The 7,646-nt window shown below is 34.3% G+C and overlaps 2 long non-coding RNA genes across 3 annotated transcripts; one reads left to right on the forward strand and one right to left on the reverse strand.

Moving 5' to 3' along the window:
- Positions 1-218: 218 nt before the first annotated feature.
- On the reverse strand, positions 219-1,341 carry LOC114714974 (uncharacterized). Its single transcript, XR_003737502.1, has 2 exons — positions 818-1,341; positions 219-321 (listed from the first exon to the last, which is right to left on the reverse strand). It is a non-coding gene; the product is annotated as an uncharacterized LOC114714974 (long non-coding RNA).
- A 252-nt stretch (positions 1,342-1,593) lies between these two features.
- LOC114714976 (uncharacterized) lies at positions 1,594-3,324 on the forward strand. 2 transcript variants are annotated; one of them, XR_003737504.1, is made up of 2 exons: positions 1,594-1,671; positions 2,954-3,324. It is a non-coding gene; the product is annotated as an uncharacterized LOC114714976 (long non-coding RNA). The 2 variants fall into 2 exon arrangements; XR_003737505.1 differs by lacking the exon at positions 1,594-1,671 and adding an exon at positions 2,515-2,536.
- The last annotated feature ends 4,322 nt before the right edge of the window (positions 3,325-7,646 follow it).

The following is a 7,646-nucleotide window of genomic DNA, read 5'->3' on the forward strand; positions in this document are numbered from 1 at the left end:
ATGCTTTTCGGATTCTCCTCTGACATTGTGTAAAAAGCAACCGCCTTCATAGTGGGAAGAGAATCTGTCATATGCATCTTGGGCAATGGTTGTTTTACCTATGCCACTTATCCCACCAATTCCAAGGATTTGAACTTCTTTTGACTCCATTTTCAAAAATGATCTAATACGTGCAACATGTTGATCAATTCCAACAGGGCCTTTTCTTTTTTTTTCTTGGCCAATCCAACAAGGCCTTTTGATTCACTAGGACAAGGATGGATAACCTTCAATCTTAACGAAACATCTTCGACGATTTTATCAATGAGCTTAGAGTCATTACTACATCAAAGGAGGAAAAAAGAAGTATCAGAACGAGAAGATGGAATAAATTGACTGATCAACAAGTGTTACAATTATATGCTTAATACAATTCAGTGACTCCTAATCCGAACCATTTGTGGACTTAATAGTTCATACTTAAGGTAAAATGATGTCACAAGGTAAAATGACGTCACATTTTTAATCTTCATTCATGATATCAATGGTACTGCAATCAGCACCGTTGCATTAAATTTTAATGTAACCTCCAGCAAATTTTTTACCCTTTCATGGACAACCTGTTGGAACTTTTAGGATTCAGAAGGAAACTGTTGCAATATCATTAGAAAATAACCAGCTAAACATTCTGATGTAAAACATGCTTAGTTTCTACGAAACAAAGACAAATGTTTTTTCAAGGTCGAGATTAGTAAGCCTCCCACACACACACACACGGATATATCAAATGTTAGAAATTAATGTTTAACAAATAATGTAGTTTTCGAAACCTGTTTACTTGAAATGGGATGAAACATAGCCAGCTAGGCCAGCAGCATTCTTCAAGGCTGATTTCTAATTTTGCACCTTCAAGTCGTTTCCTTTAAACTTCAATTCATGACGAGCACATGCCTCTTCATAAGCGCCTCTTTGATGCCGCACACTTGAGGGATCTATGTCGTAGAAAACGGGTAAAACAATCTGTTTGTTCACATTCTTGCACTCGATTATTTTTTTCAAGCTCATTCAAGCACCAAGCTGAAGAGGCATAGCTTTTTGAGAATATGACGACTGAAATTTGCGATTCTTGAATTGCTCTCAGAAGCGAAGAAGATATTACTGCTCCTCTCTTCAGGTCCTCATCTACATAGGGTTTGATTTTCTCCCGAAGTAGTTCCTTTCGCAGATGGGGCACAAAACAGCGTCTAGTGTCCTTGCGCCTGAAACTGATAAACAGATCGTGTCTTTTTTCTTCGGCCTGAACATCGTGTTTTATTTGAGAATCATGTAAAAAAGAAGGAAGAGAAGGAGAAGCAGAAGAAACCATAGGGATCCAGATCCTCTCGGCGGCCATTTTCTCCTTTTCGCTCAGAAGCTTAATATCCTACCCGTCCAGTTGATCTAACAGCCTGCAAAGAGACACCTCAAGAAGCTTTTTAGAATCGCATCTGAACCATCCATCTTGATGTAATCCTGGCCGTTCATTTAATTGCATCTTTTGCCAAATCGGTTCAGAGTTGAGAAGGCCATTTTCCGTCGAACGGTCGAAGTACACCCCCGGGGCAATGCAGACAAGAAGCTCCGTCGTCTCGTAACCCATCGTTGGAAAATGTGAGAGAATTCCCATAGCTTTGCTGAAAGTAGTTTCTTCAGGTATCTACATTACACCTTTTCCTCCATATCTTCGCTCTTCTTTTCCATCCCTCTCTTCCTCATTCTTGACGGTTGAGTAAGCAGAGATTCTTTCCAGAAAATTAGCAAGGTTATTGTATTTAAATTAGAACCTTTTGTCTGCTACTGTTAAAATCTAAGATGACCTGTGCTGCTATGGGTATAAGCTAAGCAATTGTGCTAAGATTCTTTAAAGCATAATTTTTGTTCTAATTTTCACGTTGAGTTTCTTTTTGGTTTGCATCATATGATAATTTCATGGAATTATTATATTCTTCATTTATTTCCCCCATGACAAGCAATGTTGGTTTTGTGTTGAGGAACATATATTCTAAACGAAGTTTGCAAAATTTCAATGAAGTCGATCGGTTGAATTTATTATGGCAAAGTTTAGCAAAATTGCCACTTAAGATGAGCAAAGTTGCCACTTTTAGTTTAGATGGAAAAATTATGTTGGTGAATTATCCATTTTTCTTCTATCATTTTGGTGAAAGGAGGTCTTCTAGTTTTGTTTGTATCTCTCGAAATTCATGATATTAGCAGTCCCATGATTTCTCTGTTTTTCAACAAAATCAAATGCGACAATATTCTGACCTTTTAGTTGAGTTGTTAGTTGGCGCATCATGATTTTCTCCAGTTTTCTATGTACAGTCAGTTAGAGTCAATATATTAGTGGTAGTGAATGTAATCAACAGATAACAATAGGCATCCATCCACGATTTCGTCTTGCACAAATTTTGTGCAACTTCAATACCTTCTGTTCTTATTTATGCAGCCATTTAAAGATATGATCGAAAAGACTAGGAATTGCAAACCAGTTCAGCATACTCACAAATGTTGGAGAGGAGTGAGTTTGAAGTTTTATTGCTTATTGCTTTTTTAAGTTCTTAGAGTTGCTGTGTAAATCTATTTTTAGACCATAAAGTGTTCCCCCATCAGAGCTTTTGTGATATCGCCACTGGACAAAGTTACAGAAGTATAGATAGATTGATTCCAAATAATAATGATATACACATCTCCTAAACAAATAACGAGACCAAGTTTGCTGCAAAAGCTACCTTTGGAAATGACCAATTGAACAAAACATAACTTTCTCTTCCGTATTTAATGAAATAGAATTTGATACATATTGAACTAGCTGTCATAATGAACAAAACAGAATTTGTTGTTCTATGAAAGAAGATACAAGTTGCTGTCATGTCATGCAAAATATAACTTGGTGGATTGAATGACTGACGTGTTGGAATTTGAATTGTTATCGCAGGTGGTAGCTACATTATCTCTCATGTTGACTAAATATTGTTGAGGCTATAAAAGATGGACTTTCTGGACCTTCACCTGCCAGGAATTGATTAGACGTTGTTGAAGTTGTTATGGAAGATGCACCTTCGCCTAACAAGAAGGAAGAAATTAAAGAGCAATGTAGATGTTAGTGTAGGGTCATAAAAAAGTTGTAATGCAATATGTTTGATATAACAAAGCTGTCTTGTATATATGTAGTTTGCGCTCGAGAAATGCTTCATGTAATGCTGTAAATTTGGTTTTAAGATAGTTGATTCTTCTTCTAAACAATTGTACCAAAATTTGTAGCAAGGAGTTTGAAAAATACATGTAGTCACTTTAGTTGTTGCTTTATAGGCATCTTACTGTTCTCAAATAGATTTAAACTCTGGGTTCTCATAAGCTGAACCTTTTTGTTAAATCAGGTTGTACAGTGCTATTTATCAGCAAGATAAATCTCATTCCATCTCTGCTATCATGCTTTTAATTGGACACTGTACATCTTCTCTCCATCCTCCAAAACAATCATGAAAGACATGGAAGATATTAATGAAGTGCCAAATAACTTGATTCAATAAGTATAAAAGTATCCACGGGAAACAAAATAAAGCAATGAAATAATGCTAATCCAGCCATATAACTTCAACCCATCGACTTCATTGAAATTTTGCAAACTTCGTTTAGAATATATGTTTCTCAATACAAAATCAACATTGCTTATCATGGGGGGAAATACATGAAGAATATAATAATTCCATAAAATTATCATATGATGCAAACCAAAAAGAAACTCAATGTGAAAATTAGAACAAAAATTATGCTTTAAAGAATCTTAGCACAATTGCTTAGCTTATACGCCAATAGCAGCACAGGTCATCTTAGATTTTAACAGTAGCAGACAAAAGTTTCTAATTTAAATGCTTGCTAATTTTCTGGAAAGAACCTCTGCTTACTTGGCCATTCAACAGTCAAGAATGAGGAAGAAAGGAATGGAAAAGAAGAGCGACGATATGGAGGAAGAGTTGTAATGTAGATACCTGAATAAACTACTTTCAGCAAAGCTATGGAGATTCTCTCATATTTTGGAGCTTCCTGTCTGCATTGCCCGGGGGTGGAACTTCAACAGAAAATGGCACTCTGAACTCTGAAGCGATTTGGCAGAATATGCAATTAAATGAACGGCCAGGATTATATAAAGATGGACGGTTCATTTGCGATTCTAAAAAGCTTCATGAGGCGTCTCTTTGCAGGCTGTTAGATCAACTGGACGGGTAGGATATTAAGATTCAGAGAGAAAAAGAGAAAATGGCTGCTGAGAAGATCCGGATCCGATGCAACAAAATTAAACTATCTGCAGAAGTAAACTGAAGAAAGTAAAGTCATAGATAGTTCCTAAGATTTGAACCCCCACCACTGCTAGAGACTACAGGAAGGTTCTGTATTATAACTGAATCCGTGTTTTTTATACTATTCGTTGACATGGAGTCAACTGGGACAGACCTAGCCTGTGGAATGCGGATATTATATAATCCATCATGTTTTCTTTTTTTTTAACCCAAAGAAAAATGACAAGTGTTGGGCGGTTGTTAAGTTGTCAGTGTAACGGGCAGAACTCAATTTTTTATATTAAATTGTCTTATCAAATTTTCTCTAAAAACTAAAATGTAAGAGTTATGAAGACTTTCTTGAGGAAGTTTGGCACAGAAATGTCAGGTGACCACACAGCCCACCACGTAACCAGCCTATTTATAATGTTACGAGTCCTATGTTGAAGAGTCTGGAATTTATAGGCTCAAAAAGCTCTCCTTCTTTATTCTGGGATTGAGCTATTTTTTTAGATTTACACTCTTCACATTAGTGTTTTTATTGATAATAGACCAACGGGAAAGAGCTGCTTACGAAGGGTTTGACAACGAAGAGGCTTACCAGTAGAAAGCCGAGTAAAGAGTTGTGAAGTGAAGCTGTTGGGATGTCAACGTGCATTTTGGGATTAAACTTTTTCTTTAAACTTGTACTCATCACACATAACAGAGAAATGCGTGTATGCTTAAGAGAGTGGGGTATTTTTGGGAATTAGCGAAGGATTGATTTGGTGGCGGGAAAGAAAAACTTGATTCCAGCAACGATTCCCATGATAACAATAATAATAGTAACATTGATAATGCCCAATAAACCCCAGATTCGTTGCCTTCATTGGCATATAATGGTAACAATAACGGAATAACCTTGATGCTTGTGACCTTAGCATCCACCCGCCGAAGACTCTGTTTACATATCTGTTGCTTTTCCGCCGCTGAAGGTTTTTGTTCAAATGCTAGAGAGTTACTTTTAGCAAAAGGAGGTTTTGTTTGAAATTAAGAAGAATATAAATATCGTAGTGTTATAAATCCCATCAAAACAAAAATTCCCTCTCTTGTTCTGTGATTTGTGGTGATCTTTTTTATTTATGACTTGCAAATTCAACAGTAAATACTTTTTTTCCCTCTAATCATCACAAATTTGTATTACCTTCGGTCCTTAATATAAAAAATAGTTGACTAATTTGAGTAGATTAAGAAAATTAGTTAAGTTAGTTATTTGTAATAAATATTGTTGTGTTTTTCCTAAAATAGCCTTGGTAGTCATATGTATTAGCTAGAGTTACCATTTCATAAAACATTTAATATATGTGACTACTATAAAGACTACCTTGAAGATAAAGAAATAAATATGAGAGATAAAATGGATTGTGGTTTTATATTTAGGATCAAAATAAATGTCAAACCAGCTCTTATATTAAGAATCGAAAATAATATTTTGGTACATTCAGTCAACTAATATTTGCTATATTTTTGGATCATTTAACTTCAACTCAAGAACTCTTGCTTCATTGTTAGCTTTCTTTCTTGGGACATTCTTTTAACCCGTTATACATAACTGTCATTTATAAGGAAGGAATCCTGGGTCAACATATTTGCACCTTTCTAAGGAAGGGATCTGCCCTTCGTGGGAGTCAGAGATCTTAAGAAGCATGACCAGACCTTAGGAATTTCATTTTCAAATGATTGACAATCTTGCTATTTAATGTAGGATTTAATTGTAGAGTTAGTATTTGTCTTAAATATAAAATTATTTATCATATTTATCAATTTTTCTTAAATTATCACTATTGATACTTTCTCAACTATAATAAAATAGAAAAGGGAGGAAAGATATTAAAAAATATGATTATGATATTTTGAGATCTAACTTTCTAATGGAATTTGCAGTGTCAGATCAACACAAGCCACATCGCATCCTACATGGCAGCTTACATGGCATCCCATCTAAGTTAATTTTATAAAACACCCCTGAACTTTAAACTAGTTGCACATAACCCCCCTAACATTATAATACTGGATTTTCATTACTTTTTTTTTCCTATTTAATACTCGTCAAAACCAACTCATTACTTTCATTGTAACATTTTTATAATGTTATAATTTTATTTTATGATCTTAATAAATTTATTAAGATTTTGACCCTTTTATTAATTAAAATAGGAATTTTTTTGTGGTAAAAATAAAATAAAAATGTTATTTAAAAATTTATTTTGACAAAATATAAGAATAAAAAGTGATCCTCTAATACACTATTTAAATGTTTGCATTGATTTATATCATCAATGCTCAGTTATTTTAAGAAAAATTAATAAAAATAGTTTTTCAATACTTTTTTTAATAGAAAACATTCATTGGTCTTTAGTAGGGACTTTAGTCTTCTTCATGTTAAGGATGAAGTAGAGCCTTGAGTACTAGGAGACTGGTTATCCTGCAATAAATAATAAAAGAATATTCTATTTAATTAATATAAGTGTGTGAATGTAAAGTAAATCAAATCTTATAATTAAAGAAAATTACAAGTGTCTATTCTATTTGATTTGATGCAGCGTTCTTCTTTTTCTTCTTTTTATACACTAGTAAAAAGTAAAAAATGCAAGAAATGTATTATAAGCATAATACTTTTTGCATATCTGATATCACAATCTACCCTTTATCTTTACATGAGCCAATGTCCTCAAATAGCAAAAAGAATTAATTCCAACTATCCTTTCTTAGATTCTATAATGGCATATGCTATAGGATACATGTTCTTATTTGCATCTTTTCCAACTGCAGATAGAAGGTGGCCTCTAAAGCTACCTTTCAAGAAACAACCATCTACACATATAGTTGGCCTACATGTAGTTACAAACCCTTGTTTACATGCATCGAGACACACATATAGTCGCTTAAATTGTGACCCTTGTGCCTTAATCATCATTGTACTTTCAGGGTTAAATTTCATTATTGCTCCACAGTATGCATATATTTTGGCAAATTGCTCTGCATCGCAACCTTCTAACACTTCTAATGCATTCATTTTGCTTGATATGCAAAAAATTTTGAAATTTTAACATTATAATCCCTTCGACTTGATTTGCAAATGCTGTTGCACTCCAGTTTGGTTGGTCTCTAATGTGTTCAATGTATCTATTTGACAACCAACATGCAGTCACCCATTTATTTTCTCTTTCCCATCCACAATTGTTCTCCTTTTGGTGAAATGACTTAATTTGAAATGCATCCCTAGCATGAGTCCATAATGCACGTATAACCCATCCACAATTGCGCTTGCACTTCACCCTGATTCGTCATGCTTCGTTTTTTATATACTTG

The sequence above is a fragment of the Neltuma alba genome, unplaced genomic scaffold (genome assembly GCF_004799145.2).
Source record: "Neltuma alba isolate B1F8T4 unplaced genomic scaffold, ASM479914v2 tig00011559_pilon, whole genome shotgun sequence".
Classification (NCBI taxonomy): domain Eukaryota; kingdom Viridiplantae; phylum Streptophyta; class Magnoliopsida; order Fabales; family Fabaceae; genus Neltuma; species Neltuma alba.